This window comes from Macaca mulatta, chromosome 13 (assembly GCF_049350105.2).
Source record: "Macaca mulatta isolate MMU2019108-1 chromosome 13, T2T-MMU8v2.0, whole genome shotgun sequence".
NCBI lineage: Eukaryota > Metazoa > Chordata > Mammalia > Primates > Cercopithecidae > Macaca > Macaca mulatta.
In genome coordinates, this window is record NC_133418.1 from 21,565,144 (window position 1) to 21,588,509 (window position 23,366).

The following is a 23,366-nucleotide window of genomic DNA, read 5'->3' on the forward strand; positions in this document are numbered from 1 at the left end:
CGATGTGGTATGCCCCACATGCCCCTCCCTTCATCACTGGTTTGTTGTTGACACTGCTCCCACTGCGTTTATTCGGTGACTCTGCCTGCGAAGCTTCCTTTCTGCTGCTGCCTGTTGCTAGGGAATGAACCCTAATCACTGCGAGAAAACAACAGCAACAGCAATCTTCACTTGGCACCAGCAAGCACAAACATCTCAGTTTAGTGACAACGTAGAAATCATCCCTAAAAGCATCCTCATTTACATTTTCCCTCAGAAGGATGGCAACATTTGCCCTGTCATGAAATACATATTCTCTTCATCATAATGTCAGAGATGGTGTGTTTGGAGTGGATCCTATTTCCATATTGAATTTCTGCCCTTTGTCATCAACCTGGGTGTCCAGGGTGACTTCAGGCTCTTAGAATAGCTTGGCTGTGGATCTCACCTAGTTGTCAGCCTCTACTTAATTGTATTTTTTTTTCTTGGAGTAAAAAGGCAAACCGCATCGTCAAAGATTTAAAAACACAAACCAAAGGAAACTGGGTTTCCAAGCTTTAAGCAGATGTTATTTACCCACAATTTATTTCCAAGAAGTAACTGAGAAACCATTGCCAATTTTTCATCAGTATTCAATTAGAAGCATGAAATCGTTGTTGTACCAATGATCTGTAATATGGTTCTTGCCAGAGATAAGTGAAAAGCAACCTATGTCCTCAAACTCCAGCTCACCTCAATTCTGGGGTTGCGGCTTCCCCCAACCCTTTTATGTGCTTTCATGGGGGTGGCCAGAGGCTGGCCACTGCTGGTTGCAGGGACTGGGAAGCTGGTGGAGATGAGCAAGTGGGGCTCTCTCCAGCTGCCACCACCTCAGGTAAAAGAGAAGTCCAAGGATTACTTTGTGGTTTGAGGGGCACCTCCTTTTCCCTGGCACTGGGAGGATGGACCTGGTCACTGAGAAACACACAGGCCTCATGCCTCAGGCTTCCCTTGGGCAGTGGAGTCCCACCTGTGGAGAATGGCTTTGCTGGGCTTCTGAGGAGGGGAGGGCAGGGCCAAGGTCTGTGCTTCTCACCTTTGCCCCTGCCCAGAACGGTGTTTGGTTCAGAGTTGATGCTGGGTGAGCATCTGCCGAATGGGATCATGGTGGTGGGATGGATGGTGTGAACCTACTCTCTAGCTTAGCACTGAACCACAGTTCCGAGGTTGGCAGAGATTGGTGCAGGGAGATGGGCAATGCTGGAACTGCCACTCCTTGAGGTATCTTGGCCGCTTTATCTGCGGGTTCCACATTACTGGATTCAATCCACTATGGATTGAAATATTTAAAAATAATAATAAAACAATAAAAATAAAATAAAAATATCATAACAAGTGTTTACACAGTATTTACGTTGTATTAGATATTATAAGTAATCTAGAGATGATGTAAAGTACACGAGAGGATCTGTGTAGGTCACAGGCAAATATTGTGCCATTTTGTATCAGAAACTTGAGCATCCTTGGAGTTTGATATCCATAAGCGATCTTAGAACCAATTCCCCATGGATACCAAGGGACAACTACACATTCTGTAAATTATCAAATTTGTTCAACCTTCTGAGGCAACTACTCTTAATATCCTCCTTAGAGAGAAGGAAGTTAACAGAGGGGTGGTTAACCTGCAGCAGATAACAATAAGTCAAGAGTTAGAGAAGGATTGCAGATGTCCTTGCCTTCTTACCACACCTCTGCCATTAGAGTCAGTGTCCACCACCTCGCAGCTTATGGACACCCTTCCCCGGAGGCTGTAGGTCTGGTCCACATTCCTGCCTTTCTGATTGGAGTGTGACTTCTCCAGGACAGATGCCATGGCCAGCTCAGTTCACTCTGTCTCTCCGGCACCAAGCACCCTGCCTGGAGCACCATGGACCTTGGCATGCGTTTATGGGACTCTCAGTTTTTAAGATGCAGTTTGCCATCTCCTGTGCACAAAGCTTTCTAAAGCAAAGAGGAACTGTCTTCAGCATTGGGTGTTTGGATCTCTGCTAAGAGCAAGACCTTAATAGACCTACAGCAGACTCACCACTGTCACCATATTTATCCCAGGAGGTGTGCCTTTCCGGAATCACCTTGCATATCAGTTTGTCAACGCATTCCTTCATTTATTCATACCACTGTCTAAGTGATTAGTACACACCAGGATGAAGCCTTTCACACTGATGTAGACACGAATAAAAATCTTTTCACAGGTTGCCCTGTTAGCCATGTCAGCAGGATCTTGAGATAAAACAGAAAAGCAAAACGACACAATGTTGTTTATCCAATTTAATAACATTTATCTCAGAAGGTGAGAGTGTGTATAATCTTCACAATCGAGAGTAGAACATGTCTGGCACCTAAGTTCGGCTGAACGTTCTCATGGGCAGAGCAAGGAAAATGGGAAGGCACTCTTGCTGAAAGATGGATGGCCATTAAGAACTGCTTCTCTGTCACGCTGGGCCAGGTCTACGATGCAATCACCCTGTGCCAGAGGGAGCCTGCCTGTGTTGAGGGAAGCAGGGCTTTCATGCCAAGGAAAGAATCCAATGAGTCTTTCATAGAAAAAAAAGTGTATTAGATTGATGTTTCCAATAGCATTATTATTGTTAATTATGATTTTATACAAGTATTACTGGTTTTATTATTACCTACTTTGGGATTGCAAAGTATCTCCCAGTTCACAGGAGCTTTTATCCATATGGTTTCACCTAAACTTCAAAACTGTCCAGAAAGGTAGGAGAGGCAAATTCATTCATTCACTGGTTGAGTTGCTATTTAACACACGCCGACCTGTTATCAGGTCCCTGGGCCCCTCCCGCATAGCATCACTGCACTAGTAGAACCAGCCCTGAGAGAGCACAAGACTACGTGTGGCAGGAAAAGAAGGAAAGAAAAAAAGACACGCAGGGTTTTCTTTCCCTTTCCTGAGTCTAGCCTACTTTAGACTTACTCTCCCTGTTCCTCCAGCTCCCACCAGGCCAGGGTGGGGTCGTAGTGTCCCCAGGCTGCCCCCCAACCCCATGCTCACCCCCTCTCCTGAACTGCTCAGTACTTTCTTTCCTTTCCGCCCCCACCGCTCTGCCCTGGAAAGACTGGGGAGGCCATCTGTGCCATCGCTTCTGCCAGACCAGTGGTTAACGGAACTCCCAGAGGAGGCTCCTGTGTGCGTGCAACTCTAATAGCAGGATTTCAGGCCTCATTTCTGGCCAAGGCAGTGCGGAGGTGACCTTTGGCGACAGGCCTATCTCATTAGCGTGTAGCCTACAAGATTCTCCCAGTGAGCTCTCGGATGGGATGAACTGTTTCTCCTTGCCTGAGATCTTCTCCTGCTTGGCCTGAAGTCCCACTTTGAGGGAGTGGGCGGCTGTGGTCATGGGGAAGGCGGGGTAGGTGGGCTCCCTGCAGCAGCCCCTCTTGGACTCCCCAGGTGGCTGTAGCTTTCCATTCCTTTACACGCCGCCAACAGGATGCCTATCGCCCACCTGGGGAGTGGGGGGCAGAATCCTCTTGGAGTCAGTCCACAATTAGAAAAACAAAAGTTGTACTTCTGTTATTTGCTTCTTACCTTGGTTTTCTTTTCTTTCTGAAGACTAATATATTATGGGTGGTTTCATTGTTTAACTTTTTTTTTTTTGAGACAAAGTCTCGCTCTTTTGCCCCAAACTGGAGTGCAGTGCTGTGATATTGGCTCACTGCAACTTCCACCTCCCAGGTTCAAGCGATTCTCCTGCTTCAGCCTCCCGAGTACCTGGGACTACAGGTGCGTGCCATCATGCCCAGCTAATTTTTGTGTTTTTAGTAGAGACGGGGTTTCACTCTGTTGGCCAGGCTGGTCTTGAACTCCTGAGCTCGTGATCTGCCCGCCTTGGCCTCCCAAAGTGCTGGGATGACAGGCATGAGCCCAGCCCTTCATATTGTTTTTTAAGAAAAAAAATATAAAAATCCTGTCTTTGATCTCTTTTAAAAAAGCAATTTTATGTATATTGGCAAAAAATAAAAAGGTAGAAAAAAGGCAACAGGAGAAATAAGAAGGAAAAGGAGGAGGAAAAAGATGACAAGAGGAGAAACGGTTTGGAATGAGACGAAAAAGAAAGGGTAAAAGTTAACATAGAAACTGACCTCATTCAGAGAGACCCTGGAGGAAGACACAGCCTCCCTTTGGACTCAGATGCTTATTGCATAGAATATTTTAGAAGCAATTGGAGAAATTAAAGGGAAAAGGTGCTTTGGTCTCAGACTTTCACTATTCCATGGAGCACCGTCCTTTAACTCTGGGAAAAGTTGCTCTTACCTTGTTATAATAGTTTCATTTTGGGCCCAGCACAGTGGCTCACGCCTGTAATCCTGGCACTTTGGGAGGCCGAGACGGGCGGATCACCTGAGGTCAGGAGTTTGAGACCAGCCTGGCCAACATGGTGAAACCCCGTTTCTACCAAAAATACAAAAAAACAAATTAGTCAGGTGTGGTGGTGCGTACCTGTGGTCCTAGCTACCCGGGAGACTGAGGCACTAGAATTGTTTGAACCCGAGAGGCAGAAGTGGCAGTGAGCTGAGATCGCATCACTGCACTCCAGCCTGGGCGACAGAGCGAGACTCTTTGTCTCAAAAAAAAAATCCCCGAAAAATATCGCTTTGCCTACCTAACACAGTGGAGGACTGTTTTAAAAGCAGGTCAGGACACGAAGCCAGGAAGAATTATTGCAGGACTGTAAGCACAACACTGGAAACCCCTGCTATGGAAATAAATCTCTGCCTCTGAAGAAAGAACAAATCCAAAGCGATGACTCAGGGAGGCAGCAGGGGGCATCCTTCCAGGCACTTTTAATAAACTCTAGTTTTAATGGAAAATATTTCAACAATGGTGATAATTCTGCAATTTATTTGCAAAGTCAAAAAATGTTTGTTTGTTTGTTTGTTTTTAAAAAAAGATGCCCTTATTATGATTTTCTCTGTAATTCTTAGCTGTGACTCCATAAACACTACCCCGCAGTAATAGGGCTTTTGCCGGGGCACTGACTGCCAAGTTTGGGAAGCCATAGTCCTAAGGTGACAAAAAGCCCAACTTCAGGAACATAAATGTAGGGAACTTCCGGGCATCCAGCAGTCGCCGATTCAGGGCAGGTCTTGCTAGTGTCAAACTCAGCTTCCAGCACTCTCCTGGTGCTCAGAAGATGCTCTGTAAAAAAACGTCACCACCATTCCTCAGGCCAGCAGCTCCGGCCTGGACAAATGCACCATCCTTCATATTCCACCACTCTTAACACACACCCTGTTTGCCTCTTTCTTCTTTCTGTTCATTAGCTTTTTATTCTAACCTTCTTTGCAATGTCAATGAAACTGGCATGCAGCTTGTTTCTGATAAACCCATTTCACACTCGGATGGACACTTCCCTGTTTGGAAGTTTATTTCTAATATTACATTCCAGGACGTCCTCCCTTGGTTTCGCCCCATTACTCTGGTTACCCTTCTTTATAGCATGTTAAATACTTCTTTTACCTCCTGGGTATCAGTAACCTTCACATGTGTTAGAGTTATGGTCTTTTTCCTCCCCAAGCTCCATTCAAGCAATTCAACATTCTTAATTCTTGAGAGCCTTTTTTTTTTTTTCCACTAAACTGTTCTTGGTGACTTTTCCTTCACTTCAGGTTCTCCTCTTTCTCTTTCTTTCATCTAGGTGTCCCCAACTGAATGTGTGTGTTCAATTCCAGAAGGAGCCTTGGATCAGGAAAATGCTTATCAGCTTAGGGGAAATATACTTTAGCCTAAAACGCCCTGCTGGTTGAATTACAAAAGTAGCCACAGCAATAGCCTGGAATAAGCCTGGCGTTGAATGTCGTATTTCAGGCTTCACATTGGGATGGTATGCAATCTACAATTATAAACTCATCAGAAGTATAGCCATTCACACCATGCTTTTCTGAATGGTATTTATTTCACACGAGCAGTGGATGGGATTTGATAACCGTTTTCTCCAGCAAGATGTATTTTAGAAAGCGAAAGGCGAACTGGCTTTTTTAGTTGTGGCACCGCCTCATTTGGAAAGAAAAAGTATGTCATGCTTTTGTTTCACTGAGATGCCGTCACACGTTCAGGGATTTGTGGTTCCATGCTCAGGTGACATCTTCATTTTACTGCCACTTCCACACACGATTATTAATGCTGAAAATGGGCACAAATGTGTTAAAATAAAACCTCACACCGGTGTAGTGTTTGCTGTCAGGAAGTAGGTAAACGGTCTACAACTGGGATGAAAGTTTGTGTGGAATTAAATATAATGAGTGTTAATTCCACTGGGGTGGAAGTTTTAAAATATATCAAATATGGCTCAAGAACTTTTTGTATGATAAGGGATACATATTAAAGTCAAAAATAAAGACAGATTGTAGAAAAGGTGTGGGAAATGATACTCCAAGGCCATAGAATGGCTACTGACATGTGTTTTGTGAGCCACCTACAAAAATCATGTGTAGATCATTCTCACATATATACTCCCCTTAGCAAAATGGTGCACTTACAAATAGTAGATGCAAATGAAATCTAAACTAAGGTTGCAAAAGCACAAGTAGACCCTCCCAAGCTCAAAGCTCTCCTAAAACCATGGCATCTACATGCTGTGAAAAGCCTCGTGCTGTCCTTTTGAGCAGCCAGTGTTGCTGCAAACTGCCGGGGACCCGCTTAGTTTCAAACGTGATTTTCCCCTGAAGTAAAGGCCTCCCATCTAATGGCACTCTGAGGTCACGGGGCATGGTGGAACCAGTCTGTGATCTGGGAGCCTGCCCCCAGAGACACACCAGTGGAACTCGTGAACCGTCTAGATTAAAGGATTAAAACGGCCTTACGGCAGGTCTTTATCATGAAGCCCATCTAATCAGTGGCACGTTTACTCAGAATAAGGAATGGCCCCTCTAAGGGAGGGGGGAAGGCAGCAAAGGGTCAGCAAAGAGCCCTGTGTGGGGGTCCTGCCGTCTGGGTTCTTGTCATTAAGAAAGCACACGTTCTTTGGGCCGCCACTCCCGATTCTGTAAAACGAGAGCTCTGGACGCCAGGGTGGCCCTTGAGATTCTGTTTCTCCCTATAATTTCTATAATTCTTTGCAAATCACAACTAGCTTCTCACTTTATTATGCATAATGATTTAAATGCCCTATTTCCATGAATGTGTATTCTTTTATTGTACTAAAATAGGCGTAGCATAAAATTTACTATTTTAACCATTTTTAAGTGTACTCTTCAGTTGCATTAAGTACACTCACTGTTGTGTAGCTATCACCACCATCCATCTCCAGAGCTTTTTCATCTCCCCAAACAGAAACTCTGTTCCCATTAAACAATAACTCTTCATTCCCCTTTGCCCCCAGCCACTAGTAACCACTACTCTAATTTCTTTCTCTGTGAATCTAACCACTCCAGTTATCTCATGGAAGTGGAATCCATACAATTTTTTTTTTATATTTACAAACATCCTCAGCATGACACGGATTGAACAGATTACAGTTTTATTTTGCTTTTAATATGCTGTCCCTTTTCTGTCCTGTCCTGACACATGTAAATTGCACTAAAACAGAGTGGCCTTCTCCAGGGCCGTTGGCATGATCAGTGTTTTCACAGACTGAAAAAATGGAAGTTGAGCCCCCAAATCTAATTGCATAGAAAGCATTTGTGCCAGGATTGCATGCAGTGAGAAGCATCAGGGACATACTATTTTGGTATACTAAAAGACACACTTTTAAAATCAATATTTTAAAAGTCATATCAGAAGTAAGATAAACTAGGCTGCTATCTCAACCCTCCGTGTGTACTCTGTACACGATCTCTCTCTCACCACTGAGAAAAGCTATGCGTAACAACAGGAAACTGATCACAGATCCCAACATCAGTCCCCGGTGACTGTAGGTAGAAAATACAATGAGTAATTCCCCTGAAAAATGAGATGACTGAAGTTGATTATTTATTTGTTGTTTAAAACTAAAAAAGAATCAACACGAATGGGAGTGGGGTGGGGAGTTTTCCATGTTAATAGAAAAGGAAGTTTTATTTTTAAAACGTATCTGTAAATACAAAGCAAGTGATAAAGACACCATGTGTCATTTGTTTTTGTACTATAAGGAACTACATGCAGCTTGCTAATTTTCTCAACTTGTATGCCACAAGGTGAACTGTAGCATCACAAAAAAATAATTTCATAGCCAAGCAAATGTGACATATGAATTTCATAGATCAGCTTATATAAAATGTTAAGTTATAGGCAAGCCAATATAAAATATTGATGGCATACAGTATGAGCAAATATGGAGATAAAAATCACTGACCCAGATTATGAATTGTTGATTAAAGAGCATTGTTTGCTAGTTTGTAAGTATATCAGCAAAATGTGTGTGTGGGCATATGACAGTTCTAATTTGAAATATAATTCTAAATCATATTTACCTTTGATCTGAAAATACCTGATAGTGTGAAAAAACGAAGGCTTGACAGCCAAAACAGTATGAAAGTCAAATGCTGCATTTTAATTCAGAAGTGGGCAAATGTCAACTTGTTTTGATTTCTGAAACCTCTCCTTTTGGAGTTATTGTCACACATTTGATATTGAAAAGAAATTGAGGTTAATTAACCAATATTATTTCTCTTTTTTAGAAGCCTCAGAAATTTTGCATACATTCATATATATGCTATAAGAATAGACAATATATAAGTGTATATAAAAACATAAAATATTACAATCAACAAGAAAATTCATTACAGACTTCCTAGGGAAAAGGGAAAAAATCATATAGAAAAGCAAATCTTGATTTGGCATAATTAATTGTAGGGTTTCTTAATTGTGTGGAGGGAAAGGTTGGAGGAGTGAATATGTATCTATATTTACAGAAGAGAATGGATCTTTCAAGCTGACAACCCAACACTGACGTTCTAAAATTACACCACCCAAGTCCTCTACTGTTTCCTTCTTTTGGACAAAAGCAAACATTGACCAGGTGCCAGCCTCAAGCCATTTGAGGCAAAGGCAGCCGTTGCGATGGGCAAAGCCACAGCCTGGCCACACCGGGCCAGGCTCCACGTCTAAACCCGCTTACATCGTAGAATTTTTGTTGTTGTTGTTTTTGAAATTAACAAGTCACCAGACCACACACCAAGCAAGGAGTAATCACTTCACAGAGAGAAAATAACTACGTTTAAAATGAAAGCATGATTAACATTGGCCTAAATGCTGGTAAAATGACCTTGAGGGATGTTCCAAATTGAAACGGATCAAATTAGTTTTCAATCCACTCTAAAATGTGAAGCGTCAAAAATAAAAATATGCCGATGAGGCTCAACGCGCTGAAGTTTTAAAATGACTAAAACGACATCTGTCATGGAAATCCCTACAATTTTACAAGAGAATAAGAAAGGCTATTTTAAATGGTGCTTAGTCACGTTGCATTTTTTTGGTAGTAATGTCCAAACTTTCCTGTCCCGATGGCAGAACCCACGGGCGTGACCTCCACAGGACTCTGGGGGGTTGGGGGTGGGTAAGTTCCAAAAATACCGCTCACAGCTCACAAATGACTGCTGGTCAACTCACATTTGACTGTGAAAGCCACAGTGGAGGAGTGAGGACGGACTAAAATGTCTACAGGAGAAGGTAGGGTGTTGTGTTCTAGAAACCCTGGCAGCTGTGGGTGAGCACAGCATTTTCTAATGAGTAAGACTGAAATCAGTGAAAATGCCTCAGCATTAAAGGGAAAAATAACTTATCTGCTGTCTAACCACGGAGCTCAGGCATTTAAAAAAAGCCTAAATAATTCACGAAAACTGTGCCCAAACAGACAAAAGGAACTCACTGCTTCTTGCAGAATATTTAAACTTGACTTAACTTTGGGGTTTTAATCCAAATATCTTAAGTTCACATTTCATTGCTAGAACATTCCATGTAGTGACAGGAGCTGACTTTGGTGAATGAAGTTCTTGACCCTGAACAGAGAATAAAATGTTAAAAATCGTAATGAGAGTGCTGATACCTCCATAGACAACCCTAAAATGTGTAATGTGTTCATGAGACACACTTCTCACCGTCTAAAGGAAAGGTGGTTAATCCTGGGCAATTCAGGTTTCTTTGCAGCTATGCCATGGAAGATCTCTGAAACACAAGACTCAGCACGGAAACCTCTTTCGCTCTGGAATCCTTCTCCAGAACTTGGGTGAAGGTTCACACACTTACATCTACCCTCATGCTTCTCCAAAAGGGCTAAGCCTAGAAAAGCCTTTCCCGGATGTCTAATTGGTGAAAGCCTATTATGCCCAAAGGGTTTACTTTTCTCCAGGTGCAGAATAACAGAGGACAGATTTGTTTATTCTCTCCCAATTTTTTTTTTTTTTGACATTAGTAACTTTGTTTAATGGCCTGGGAGCTTGAGCCAGTCAGATCCCCAGAGCAGGGTCCACACATTCAGCCCTGGACTTTCTCCCACTTATTCCATCCCAGTCTCACACTCCCATGACTGCATCTCTAGCCTTTTCTTCCCGTATTTAACACTGTGCTTCACTTAGTAATCAACATAAAAACAAAGCAGATAGAAGGACCGGCCTAGGCCAGGCAACCATCTGGGGAAATGCAGGTGTCACAGCCACAGGCCAGACTTGACTGGCACAGGTCTGGGGATCCTGGGGGCGGCCTGGGTGGGTGTGAATTAACAGCCTAGACGTGGTGGGAGGGGGCATTCTGTGTGCCTCCGGGGAGGGGCGGAGATGAGGTGTTCTCTTTGTCAGGGACCCTTGGATCTGCTAGGGACAGAGCCTGCCCAACTCCCTCCTAAGCACCTTCTGTTTCCTCTGCTCTCCCTTCCTGCAACCTGCACTCCTGCTTCCTGCCTGGCACCACCAACTGTGGGAAACCCAAGTAGGTGGCACCATAGTAGAGGGCAAAAGGCAAAGCCTTGGCCGGGTAGGGGGGCATAAGTCCAGGCCTACTTCTGCAAGCCCTGGCACAGAGGCAGGACGCTCACAGAGGAGACAAAAAAAGCAATGCAGTGCCTTGAATAACAACTGGGGTCACCCCACACTGCCACTGACAACTGCCCCCTCAATAACTAGTACACCCCAGTCTTTCTAGCTTCTGGGCACTCCTAGAGTCCAGAGCTCCCAAACCCTTCAGTTCACACAGGCCAGGACTTGCTGAGGGCAAGGGGCTGGGGAGGAGGTGAAGGTTGCTTTTAGGAGTATCTGTTCTTGCTCCCATAATCTTGGAGTGGATCACAAAACTGAGTAAGTGTTGCTATGGTTATTACAGTCATTCCTTTTAAAAAAGAGCAAAACATGGCAGATTTTCTTAACTTGTTCAAATGGCAACAGTCCCGGGTTGTAGCTAATTTAGGGTGCTAAAGATAAACACAAGATAGCACATTCCTATTAAGATTGTTTGCTCCTGGTTCCTTTACACACACACACACCACTTTGAACATTCAGGGGAAATAATAAATTCTTATGCACTCAGCATGAGGAGTAAAGAAGAAAAATATTATTTTCCATAGAAATCGCCTTACTTCACCTCCTTTAAATTCTACAACTTGGTTCAGGGCAAATAAAGAGGAAACTACTGGAACGTGTGAGCAGGTCCCACGAGCTCTGAAGGCAGAGGCCTCAGCAGGAGGTGAGCAGCTGCAGAGAGGCTCAGGCAGGCGGCCCTGGGCAGCCTCATTTCTTTATTAACACCACCACCTACAGGGACGGTTTTGAATAGGATGGTGTGGTGTGGCCCGTAAAGCGTTGCAAGAAAAACAACATTCAGAACAATTGCACCACTTTTTTTTTCAACTTCCTGTTTATTAGTATTTTATCTAAGAGCAGAACAAAAGTCTGTATAAATGGGAGAAAAGAAAACAAATGAATGCACTGTTAAGGCCTATTCACAGTCTATTCACAATGCACACATACAACAATTTGTCAAGTGCGTTATGTTTTTTAATTGAACCCACCTCAGACTTTCAAATGTCTCTGATGGCAGAGGTCAAGAGGAAATAAATGGAATTTGTTATTTTATAAGAATTATATATAATTAATTTTTTTTTAAATAAGCAAGTGGGCTTGTTTTCTGCACAGCTGTATGACAGTATTCCTTGCTACACAGTACCAGTCAACATCAGTAAGAATTCGTATTTCGCTAGAAATACGCATGAATACAATGAAAATGCAAATGTCCCCCTGATGTTTGGTGCAGAGCTTGGTTGTGTAAGAAAAGGAAGAAAGTATGTGGTCAAGGTGTGGGCGGCCTTTGAGGTTCCCAGCCTAAGAGGTGGACAAAGAGCTGGTGACGCCTTCACTGGAATCCTTCCAGCTAAGTCATGAGGTCATTACGAAATTGTTAGTGATGTCTGAGAACTCTGCTTTTCTTCCTTAACCCGCCTGCCATGTTGTTCTTTGGGCTCCTTCTCTGCCTACTTTTCGAAAGGCTCAGGGCCAATGAGATGGAATGAATGAGTGGTCATAGGGCTTCTACTGTTGACCTTGATGGCCACATTTTCTCTTGAAAGCAGCCTGTACAGTCTGTTTTTGTGGATACTTGTGAATCAAAGGGCTGGGCGTTGGCATAGTTCCCTAGGACCCTTGCTTTTTTTTTTTTTTAAATCTATGATTAAAAATACCACTGAGTCTCATTTATTTTGAGTAGTTCTAATGTCATGTTTTCCCTACTTGAGAAGGATGCCTGGATATTTGGGATTATCAACTTGGGGAATTGCCTAAGATTTTTTTCTATGCCTTAGTAATCAGGAGTTTTGTTATTATTTACTCTCCATATCTCAGTCTCCTATGACATTGGTGCATATGGCCTGGTCTAATTATTCCTGATGCCTATTACCTCGTTCACATGAAAATAAGAAGAGGCCTCCTCTTGTACAGGGTAACAAGAAACATATCTGCAGATAGAGAAGGCATAAATCAAAGCTGAAATGTGAACTTAGCACTGGTCAGGACCAGTTTAGCTAATCAGAAACAGATTGCAAATGCCCTAGCAGAACAAATACTGTCTTTCTAAACGGCTGAAAGTGCTGTGAGGGACTAAAAGTGAACAGAACAATCACAACAAACAACAAAGGTCACCAAATAATAAAGCAGCCATCATTTGTGTGCTGGTAGTAATCACTGAGAACTCACCGCATGTGTCTTGGACATGGGAGATGAAGAAATGTAGGTTTGGTTTTGTTTTACCAAGGGCATTGATCAACCCTAATCAGTAGTCAAATCTAGGAAGGGGACCCTGCCTGGAGAGAATGCCTCTGTGGAATTCATTTTTTATTTTTTGGTGATTTTTTTAATTGACAAAAACTCTATCACATTTACTGTGTAACATGATGTTTGGAAATAAGCATTAAGGAATGGCTCAATTGAGCTAATTCACATATACTTATCTTTTATGATGAAGGCAATTAAAATTTACTCTCAATAACTTCAGAATACAATGTATTGCTAATAACTAGAGTCACATGTTGTACAGCAGATCTCTTAAACTTATTTCACCTATCTATCTGAACTTTTGTATCCTTTGAACAATATCCCCCCATTACCCTATCTCCGCCAGTGCCTGGCAACCACCATCCGACTCTCTACTTCTGTAAGTTCAACTTTTTTCTATTCCACGTATAAGTGAGATCATGTGTTATTTGTCTTTCTGTGCCTAATTTATTTCACCTACCATAATATCCTCCAGGTTCATCCATGTTGTTGCAAATGTCAGGATTTCCTCATTTTAGAAGCTGAATAGTATTCCATTGTGTATATATGTGTGTGTGCCGCATTTCTTTATCCACTCGTCCACTCATGGACACTTAGGCTGGCCCTGTGGCATTCCTGACTGGCAAACATAGACGGACCTTTAATCTCTAACTTCTGCTAAGGGAGGAATTGCTCCTTGGGCATAAGAGTCGACAAAACATTTTATCAGCATCAGAAAATATTTTTGGGCCAGGAGTGGTGGCTCACACCTGTAATCCCAACACTTTGGGAGGCCAAGGTGGGTGGATCACCTGAGGTGAGGGGTTCAAGATCAGCTTGGCCAACATGGCAAAACCCAGTCTCTACTAAAAATACAAAAAAATTAGCTGGGCATGGTGGTGGGGGACTATAATCCCAGCTACTTGGGAGGTTGAGGCAGGAGAATGGCTTGAACCCAGGAGGCGGAGGTTGCAGTGAGCCGAGATCGCGCCACTGCACTCCAGCCTGGGCAACAAAAGCAAAACTCCATCTCAAAAAAATAAAAATAAAAAAATTTTTTTTGAAGCCACTCACTGACTTCACTCACTTCACTGATAGGATGCACAGAGTAAGTCAGAAGGGCAAAGCTCCCGAGTCTGCTTCACAGAAAGGAAATGTGCATGCACGAAATAAGAAGTATTTCTCAAACACAAACAAACAAAAAGCAACTCCCTGTGCTGATAAGGAAGGAGTCAGATGCTCGGAACCAGGAGCTGCGGTTGCTGGGAGGACGGGGGAAGAGGCATGAGGGCGGGTGTCTGAATAGGAACTGTTCTGCCACCATCTCACACGGGGGATGGAATGAGGGGCATGATGCCTAATTTGCAAGGCATGATCTTGAAAGCCACTGAGATCCCTCTCCCAGGCAGCTTACAAAAGGAAGAGCTAGTGTGACAAATAAGTGAGAGGTGGTTACTTGCAAGTCAACAAATGCCTCCTTTGCACACCAATATGCTTAAATTTAGTGGGTCACCTATTGTCACTGAGTAAAACCTAGCGGACATCTGGCTTGCTTCCCTAGTATTCCATTAGCAAGCTTCATAACTCCACCCTCAGGACAGGAGTGGAGATAATGGCCGGGTAAATTAATGAGTACGTCACAGTATTTCATCCACTGTGATTGGTTCATGGATAAGCACGTGATCTCGGCTGGTCCAATCAGGGTGAACCTCAGCAGTTTCACAGGAATGCTGTGACAGAAGATTTTTCCTGCTGGTTTGGACCTGAAAGGACCAATGTCAGCCACCTCGGGATCATGAGGGCTGAGTTTACTTGAGAATGGGGTCAGTGCATTAGAAACTGGGCCAGGAGAAGAGAGAGCTGAAACATCTTGACTTCATTTTAGCTGTATCTATGCCAGCCTTTTCCTAGATTGTTCACTTACGTGAGACGGTAAAACTCTGGATTTTGCTTAAGCCACTTTGAATTGAGTTTTCCGTCACTTTTAACCAAAAAACTCTTAATTAAATCAGAAATGCCTCTGCAATTATTACTATCCACCACCCCTAAAGGAGAAGGTTTTTACAAGTGTAGACGACGACTCCTTCATATAGCCCTCAGTATTATGCAACAGTCTACCCCATTTGACTAAAGTCACAGAAATGTATATACCAAAAGATCCAAAAAAATGGAGTGAAATGCAACTCTCTTAGTGCCTCTGCTCCTTAGCACACTGAGAGATCCTACTCCCAGTGATATTACCCCAGGCTCTCAAGGCCGGTCCCTTGAATTCTCTTTTATAATTGTATAACAATTATAAAGAAAATTAAAGTGGAAGTTAAAACATCCAGAAAGAAAACCAGATTAAATGATTGAAACACAGAAGACTAAGTAATGACAAAAGACTGCATAATATCATCATTAGGCCTCCTTCCATTTTCAACATTATTTCTCATTCAGCTTTTTTATGAGAAACAAATTTCTTCAACTCAAGGAATTTATTTTGCTTCAGGCTCAGTGTTCTTTCCTGCAGAATCTGACCAACTAGGGTAGGATAATGCTTGAAGAGCTCTGGATTTTTATGTTATAACAAATAATTATGTATAGGTTTCTTGACATTAGTGATTTCTCACTGAGGTTCAGAATAGCTCAGCATACATAATAAGGGGTTTTAAGAGGTGTTCACCCTGATGCACTTAGAAATAACATCCAACTTTGATCAAAGTGTACTTTTTAAAAAAGTTCTTGATACTATAAGCTTTGATTTGCTTCACAGAAACACCTCTATAAGGGCAACTGCTGAGGTTTGACATTTCATCTGCCCTGATCTTTCATTCATTCATTCATCATTGTGCAGCACTGAGTTAAAATAAAAAGAGCCATGTCATTGGGCTTAGAATTTAATGTGAAACCCTGATCCATGCAAGCTAAGGGCCAGGGAAGGAATGCCAGCTAGCTTCCTACGGGCAGCAGCCGAAGAGCTGAAGAAACCTGGTGGCCAAGTCAGGCCAGGGAGTTCATTGAGCCTCTGCTACCCATGGGCCTACCCCTTCCTGGCATCCTGGGTCAATGGATGGATTCTGACTACGGAGGCCCTCCAGTTCAGCCTCTTTTCATACCCCTGGGGGTTATCTGCAGTGCAGCAGCCCCTTGGTGGAAGCCTCCTTCTTGCACTGGGGACACCCTGGTCCCCCTAAAATCCCACATACCCTGTGGAACTCCATGGGTGTGGATTCTGAATTCCTTAGACACCAGCTCGTTCACTCTCATTTTACAGGTGTAGGGAGCTGCTCTCTGTCCAAGCAGATCAGGGCCTCACTGGGCTTGCTTCCCAGGCAGAATTCCAATTTCCTGGTCCATCAGAGGTCCTCATCTGCTCCTCTAGGAGAGAATCCTGACATAAAAGGGAGAAAAGATTCCCCCTCCATGTTTCCAGTGCTCATTGGTTATCACTAGCCCCAGTCAAGCCTTCTTATGGCTCCCAGCCCCATCTCACTTGCTCAGAGCTCCGGAGCCTAACGTCCCAGTCTTCCTGAAACATTGCTTAAGCCATGGAATTTTCCTGCTCAGGGACCCACAGAGCTCCCTACTGGCACCAACACAGAGTTGACATTCTTTGCCCAGGCTGAGAAAGACCTCTGTGGTTTGCTCCCACCCTAAGTACGCAACATTTCCCTCCTCTCACAAATCTCTTTGTGCTTTTATTCAACAAAAGTATGTTGAGCACTGGTTCATTAGTTTGCTTGAGCTACTATAACAAAGTATTAGAGACTGACAACAGAAATGTATTGCCTCACAGCTCTGATGGCTGGAAGTCTGAGACCAAGTTGTGGCAGGGTGGTTTCTTCTGAGGCCTCCCTCTCTCCTTGGCTCGTAGACGACCGCCTACTTGCTGTGTTGTCACATGGGTCTACATCTTAATCTCCTTTTATAAGGACACCAGTCATATTGAATTAGAGACTACCCATATGACCTCATTTTACCTTCCTCTTCGGAGATTCTTTCTCCAAATATGGTCACATTCCAAGGTACTGGAGTTGGGGTGGCACCATACGAATTTGGGATGGGACACAATTCAGCCCTTAACAAGTCCCAATAGGATACCAGGGAATGGGGATGGGAGGAGAAAAAGCGACATAGAAGGGGACAGAGATGGATAAAACATGGCCTCTGCCCTCGGCAGACAAAACTCCACTGTTCACACAGGAGGATGGCATGACTTTCTCCTTGCCCACCCCAGCCCCAGCTCCTCCCTCTGCCGGGCAGCCTCTGATGCTTTCCTTCCTCCTCCATCTAGTCAATCTTTCAAGGCACATCCTCATTCCCTTTCTGTGGCGCCCCCTACTGGCTTACCCTCCCTCAGTCCCTCCTGGACTTCCCCCAAAGCATATTACCTCCTCCCGGTGCTATCTTGACCACCCTGTGAACTTCTCCAGGGAGCAGCTACCTGGATGGTCTAATGCAAGGCTGGGCATGGTAGGCATCAAGCCAATATTTCCTTCTGACGGGATAAAACACGTTTCTACTTTTCTGCTTTCTCTCTGGTAAAAGCCACCAAAAGGCAGTGGGGGTGTCTAGCTCCTCCACCACTTGTCTGTGTCTTTCAGATAAATATTACCTATTTCATCGTGTTCTGAAATGCAAAACCTTTCTAGTGTCAGCAAGTGAAATTCCCAATCAGCATACCATGATTTTATATTCTTCTAGGTCTTATATTTGTACTCGCTTTATGCCCAGAGTTACGTGTGTGAGAAGTGACATTTTACTGTGTGGGACAGGAATGCCATCCTCACTGATGTTAACCATGTCACACTGGAATGAGGTCTCAGAGGATAAAAAATAACCAGGGGTCTTTAAAACTTAATGCATCTTGAGGCCAGGCACAGTGGCTCACGCCTGTAATCCCAGCACTTTGGGAGACCGAGGTGGGCGGATCACTTGAGGTCAGGAGTTCAAGACCAGACTAGCCGATATGGTAAAACCCCATCTCTACCAAAAATATGAAAATTAGCCAGGCATGGTTGTACACGCCTGTAGTCCCAGCTATTTGGGAGGCTGAGGCACGAGAATCGCTTGAACCCGAGAGGCGAAGATTGCAGTGAGCTGAAGATTTTGCCACTGCACTCCAGCCTGGGAGACCGCGCAAGACTCTGTCTCAAAAAAACAAAACAAAAACTTAATGCATCTTGAAATGTGCACAAATTATCCTACTTTACACTTTTCTTTTGCTGTCATCAGCAATAAATGCCACCTGATATGTGCATCCAACACTGTGCCCCAGCCCTTTCCTGCTGGGCTAAACATCAGCTCTTAACTTTGAACACGCCCTAGACTCACACAGACAGACCCTCAGAGGTCTTCTCTGTGCTCCCAAAGTGCTTTGTGCAGAGTCTGGTTTAGTGGCATGGTAATTAAGAGTGTGCACTTTGGGATCTGTTTGACTTTAAATCTACCTACTGTGTGACTTTGGACAAGTTACATAACCTCTCTGGGCCTCATTTTTCCTCAAAGCCCCCCAAAAAGTCACTGAAGGGCATTGGGGGCATCTGGCTCCCAATGTGAGGATGAAATAAGATAATTCAGATAATTAACCTGGCCCAGAAGCTGGAACGTTTTTGGCCCCCGGGAAACACGAGTGTTAATATTCACATTACCTTTCCCAACCATCTGCCCTTCCAAACTGTGAACTTTCCAAGGACAAGGGCACTATTCCTTAGGTGCCTAGGACATAATAATCACACAGCTAACGTTTGTGGAAAAAAACACATGCAATGACTCAATTCTACTTTTAAAACTGGCTCTTCCTCCTTATTTTAAAATGCAACTTGCTCACACCTTAGGGCCTTAAAAAATATGAAACAAGAAGAGTAACACAGACCAATTAAAACTTTTAAGTTAACTGAATGAAACCCCCCAGCTCCTGTCTTTGGGCTTCATCCATAGGTTTTCAGGGCAAACACCCCACAAATGCCAAATAGATTTGCATATGTGCTAATTATCTGCTTTGCACTGTTTCCCATAAAATAAATACTTTCAAATGCAAAGTTGACTGTGAAAAGTATACTAATTATAGAGAATGAAAAGCAGTACCATGATGTTCATCCTGAGGCCAAATGAACAATGATCAAAACTTCTAACTGAAAATTCCTGGAGAGCACCTTCATTGGCAGCATATGCCCTCTCCTTGTGGCTCTCCCAGCCAGCACCAAAGCCAACCTCCAGGCTGTGAGTCTCAACTTAGCCCGAGTCACCATCCCCCACACTCCCTGAGAGTAGTTATGTTTTTATTATCTGGTAATTAAAGATAAAACATAGTATAAATTGATTAATGCATGTAAAAGGATTTGTATTATTTACATCACAAGAGTTCCAATATCATAGAATACATAAACGCTAGAGTCACTTGTGATTTTTGTTATTTACAGACGCTGACAGGCAGGTGGATTTCAGCATCCCTGCCAACATGGTGGGATCTGAGGCTGCCAGGGTGGGAACCAGTCCTCAGGGAGAACATTCCCCTCCGTCTACCAGCAAAGATCCAGGCCAACTGCTGGCTGAAGAAAGAGCAAAAGGAAATATGGCTATGAAGGGCTTCTGCTCTTACAACCCTATAAGGAGTATATATTTTACAGTGGAAAATCTGATCCTTAAAGCAAGTCAGTCCTATATCAGCATACAGTCCTGGTATTGTCCAGAAAAAATAAATCATCTTGCCACTTAGAGACATTAGCTACCCAAACACAGTAGAAGATACAAGATCACATAGTATTCAAATTATTACTAATAAAAAACGCCTTGTAGTACTTTAGGGGTACAGAGCAAGCAGAGAAAAGGTGGTGGTCCATGGAGTGTCCTTTGTGACATTCAGAACTGAGCCGTCCCCTGTAACTGGGCACCATCCCTGCACTGTCCCTCAGGTGTTAGGCTCTGAAACACTCCAGCTGACTCAGAAAATGACTCTCGGTGGGGGGTGGAAATCAGAAGCTCTTTATTTTTTATTTTTTGTTTATTTTTTTTTTTTTGAGACAAGATCTCAATGTGTCACCCAGGTTGGAAGGCAGCAGTGCCATCACAGTTCACTGCAACCTCTACCTCTTGGGTTCAAACCATCCTCCCAACCTCAGCTCCCAGAGTAGCTGGAATTGCCATGCCACCACACCTGGCTAATTTGTGTGTGTGTGTGTGTGCACACGTGTGTGTGTGTGCACACGTGTGTGTGTGTGTACGCGCATGTGTGTGTGGAGATGAGGTCTCACTATGTTGCCCAGGCTGGTCTCAAACTCCTAAGCTCAAGCAATCATCCCACTTCGACCTTCCAAAGTGCTGGGATTACAGGCGTGAGCTACCGTGCCGAGCTAAGCTCTTTAGAAATGATCTACTTCCATTTTTTGAGGTTTGCCATGTCACAGAAAATGAGACCCCACTGAGAGATTCATATGCGCAGGAAGAAAGGACAATGTGTGCGGCTTCACAGGGGGAGAGCAGGGAGTCTGCAGCCCGCCTGAGCTGCAGGTGCTTCAGCTGGTTTCATACTTGCTGCCCCCAGCCCCTGCCCCTGGCCAGACACCGGCCTCTGTGGGCGGCCAGAGGGCACCGTGCGTTGGTGCAGGCCTTCGTGGGCAGCAGCGCTGACGTTAGGAAACAAGGCCCCACCCACACAGGCTGGGTTTCAGTTTCACCAGGCAGCAAACACCATTATGCAAATTATTTTCCTTGCTCAACTCCCCATCCCCCACCACTGTCTTACATATTCATTCTTCACTCTGAAGTTAATGTACACAAGAGGCCAACTAAGGATTTGCATCCTATTTACTTTAAAATGCCCAGGTGCAATTTTGAAACAAGATTCTCCTTTCAGAAGGGCAATCACGAATATAAAGTAGAGAATTAGTAGCGGTGTCAAGAGTAAAGCCCCGAGGCTAATACCAAACTTCTAACATAAATGGAGCGTTGAAAGGCACATGCCAGGAATTATATAAACCGAAGGAAAAAGACAACTGAGGGGTGTGTTCCCATGCATTCGATTTGGTCCAAGGGGAGCCAGGCCCACGGAGAGTGGACAGACAGCCTCGGGCCTCTTCAATCCTCGCTACACATGTCAAGAATCCCTGGGTCTCATGGGATTGAAGAAAATGAATGTCTAGTTCACATTCAGGTCACGTTCTAGAAATTAGGGCATGCAGTCATTTTATCTGCATTATGTGTGATTTATTTGCAGTTTAACTCAAGTGATTTGAGGTACCGACTCAGACAAAAAAATTTCCGAATCCAGAAACAGTGTTAGTAAAATTTGTAGGGGGTGGAGGGTGTGGGATGGGGTGCACAAAGCTATGCTTTCCTTTACTGTCATGGTAAATAAATTAGTTAAGGTTATGAATTTAGACCTGAATAATTCCATTCGGCTATAATCATTATTTTATTTATGAGATTCAGATCATTGTAGTGAATAATTTTGCCCTTGTTTCTAAAGAGGTCAAGGGTTTCTATCAGCAGACACAGAGAAGGAACCATTTTTAGGATGGTAATTTCTATTTCCCTCAAAAACATTCTTCCTTGGTCCCCACGTATACTCAGTTTCATTTTTCAAGGCGGATTGCAAGGTTTGTGTAAAGCTCACAGCTGCAGTGAAATTACTGATAACTCTGTGAATTACCCTGAGTGCAAAGACAAGCTAGTCCATTTATAAATGGCCCTTAAGATAATAGTAAACTAAACTGCAGTTGGGAAACCTTCATAAGATAAAAACTACAGACACACCGTCCTTTCTCGGAAAGCCCTGAATAAGAAGTAAACAATGCCAACAACTCCCTTAGTGACTCGTCACTCCACTTAAAATGGCCCTTATTAAGAGTGATGTCCTCCGCCTTAACTGTAAGACCAACCAACTCAAATGTAAGTCAACAACAAGAACATATTTCTTTGCAGGGGATTCTGTGCAAACTCATAGGCGATTTGGTTGAGGAAACTTGAACAGCTAAAGTACACCCGGGCTGTCTGCTAATTACCTGCCAGGCAGTCTCCTGAGCACTCCACTATCGTTGTATGATGTGCAGAGCCATGAGATAGGATCTGTCTCCATTTATAGATCATAAAAAACCAAAGCTTTAGAGAGGTTAAGTAACTTGCCCGATGAAAGCAATTGCTTCTGACCCTTGTACATCATTATGTCTACAGAATACCGTATACACATGTTGCCTAACCTTTGAACACCATTTACTCAAGAATGGCTTTCCTTTCCCTGCCGTGCACACCCAGTCCTTTCTGGTCTGTGTGGAAACATCTGCTGGGTTCAGGGATGTGGGATTAGGGATCTCACTGTTTCCGCACCCCAAAACTATGTTCTCCAACAGCTCAGTCAATCAAAACAGCTGATATTGGCGCAGGAGTGGAGTTCTTGGTTCAGGACTCTCTCTAATGTCCTGGACTGCAGAAAAGCCCTTGCCCTTACCCTGGGTAAATACCTGAGAATTTGTGTCTCCTTCCCACTCTGCAGGCACTCTTGTCCTCTCCGTTCCGTTCCTTGCCTCCTGAGGAGCTTCAAGATTGCTGTTCTGTAGCCCTGGGTTGACGTGGGGAAGGCAGAAGGGTCCCCTGCATCCCTGGTGGGAACAGGAATGGGTCTGCCCACCAACTCCTATGAAACATTGCATACCTGTGCTTCCATTTATGAGGCCATCCGTTCTGCTAGTCTCAGAGCCCCCCAGGGAGGGAGACCCAGGGACTCTGCCTGGTTACTGCTGTGAGCGTTTCTGAGGTGTAGACAAACAGCTCCCCCCCACACCTAGCCAACAACCCACTCTCAAGGTGGGAAACACCTTTCTAAGGACTCGCATTAACCCATCTGGATAACCCAGGGTAGTCTGGAGCAGAGGTTGAAACCATGAATGGCTCAGGTACGGTAGAAAATGCCTATGATTGTTTTGGACATCGCTGCTGTTGCAACAGAGAAAGATCGAGCCCCATCACCTAGAAGGGATTTCATTCTTTGCGACAGGAAAGATAGTTCAGAATCCAATGCCAATTATTCCCAGAAAAAAATACCATTTGAAACATTACAAATCAAATTGAGTTACATAAACCCCCTTCCTCATCCCTTCCAAGGAGGGTGGATTCTGCGGATGTCAAGGGTGACTGTGGCAGGTGTGAAGGGTGGGAAAGAGATCGAATTAGAGAAAACCAAGGAAAGAGCAATGGCTAGG

General features: G+C 43.9%; 2 long non-coding RNA genes across 3 annotated transcripts in view; both read right to left on the reverse strand.

The window, feature by feature from the left end:
• The window catches only part of LOC106993126 (uncharacterized), a 64,671-nt gene that overhangs the window by 13,608 nt on the left and 27,697 nt on the right, over nt 1–23,366 (reverse strand). The gene's annotated exons all lie outside the window — the stretch shown is intronic.
• Nucleotides 5,662–23,018, reverse strand: LOC144333700 (uncharacterized). Of its 2 annotated transcripts, none has more exons than XR_013402640.1 (3): nt 22,820–23,018; nt 22,629–22,726; nt 5,662–6,160 (listed from the first exon to the last, which is right to left on the reverse strand). It is a non-coding gene; the product is annotated as an uncharacterized LOC144333700 (long non-coding RNA). The 2 variants fall into 2 exon arrangements; XR_013402641.1 differs by having other exon boundaries at nt 22,616–22,726.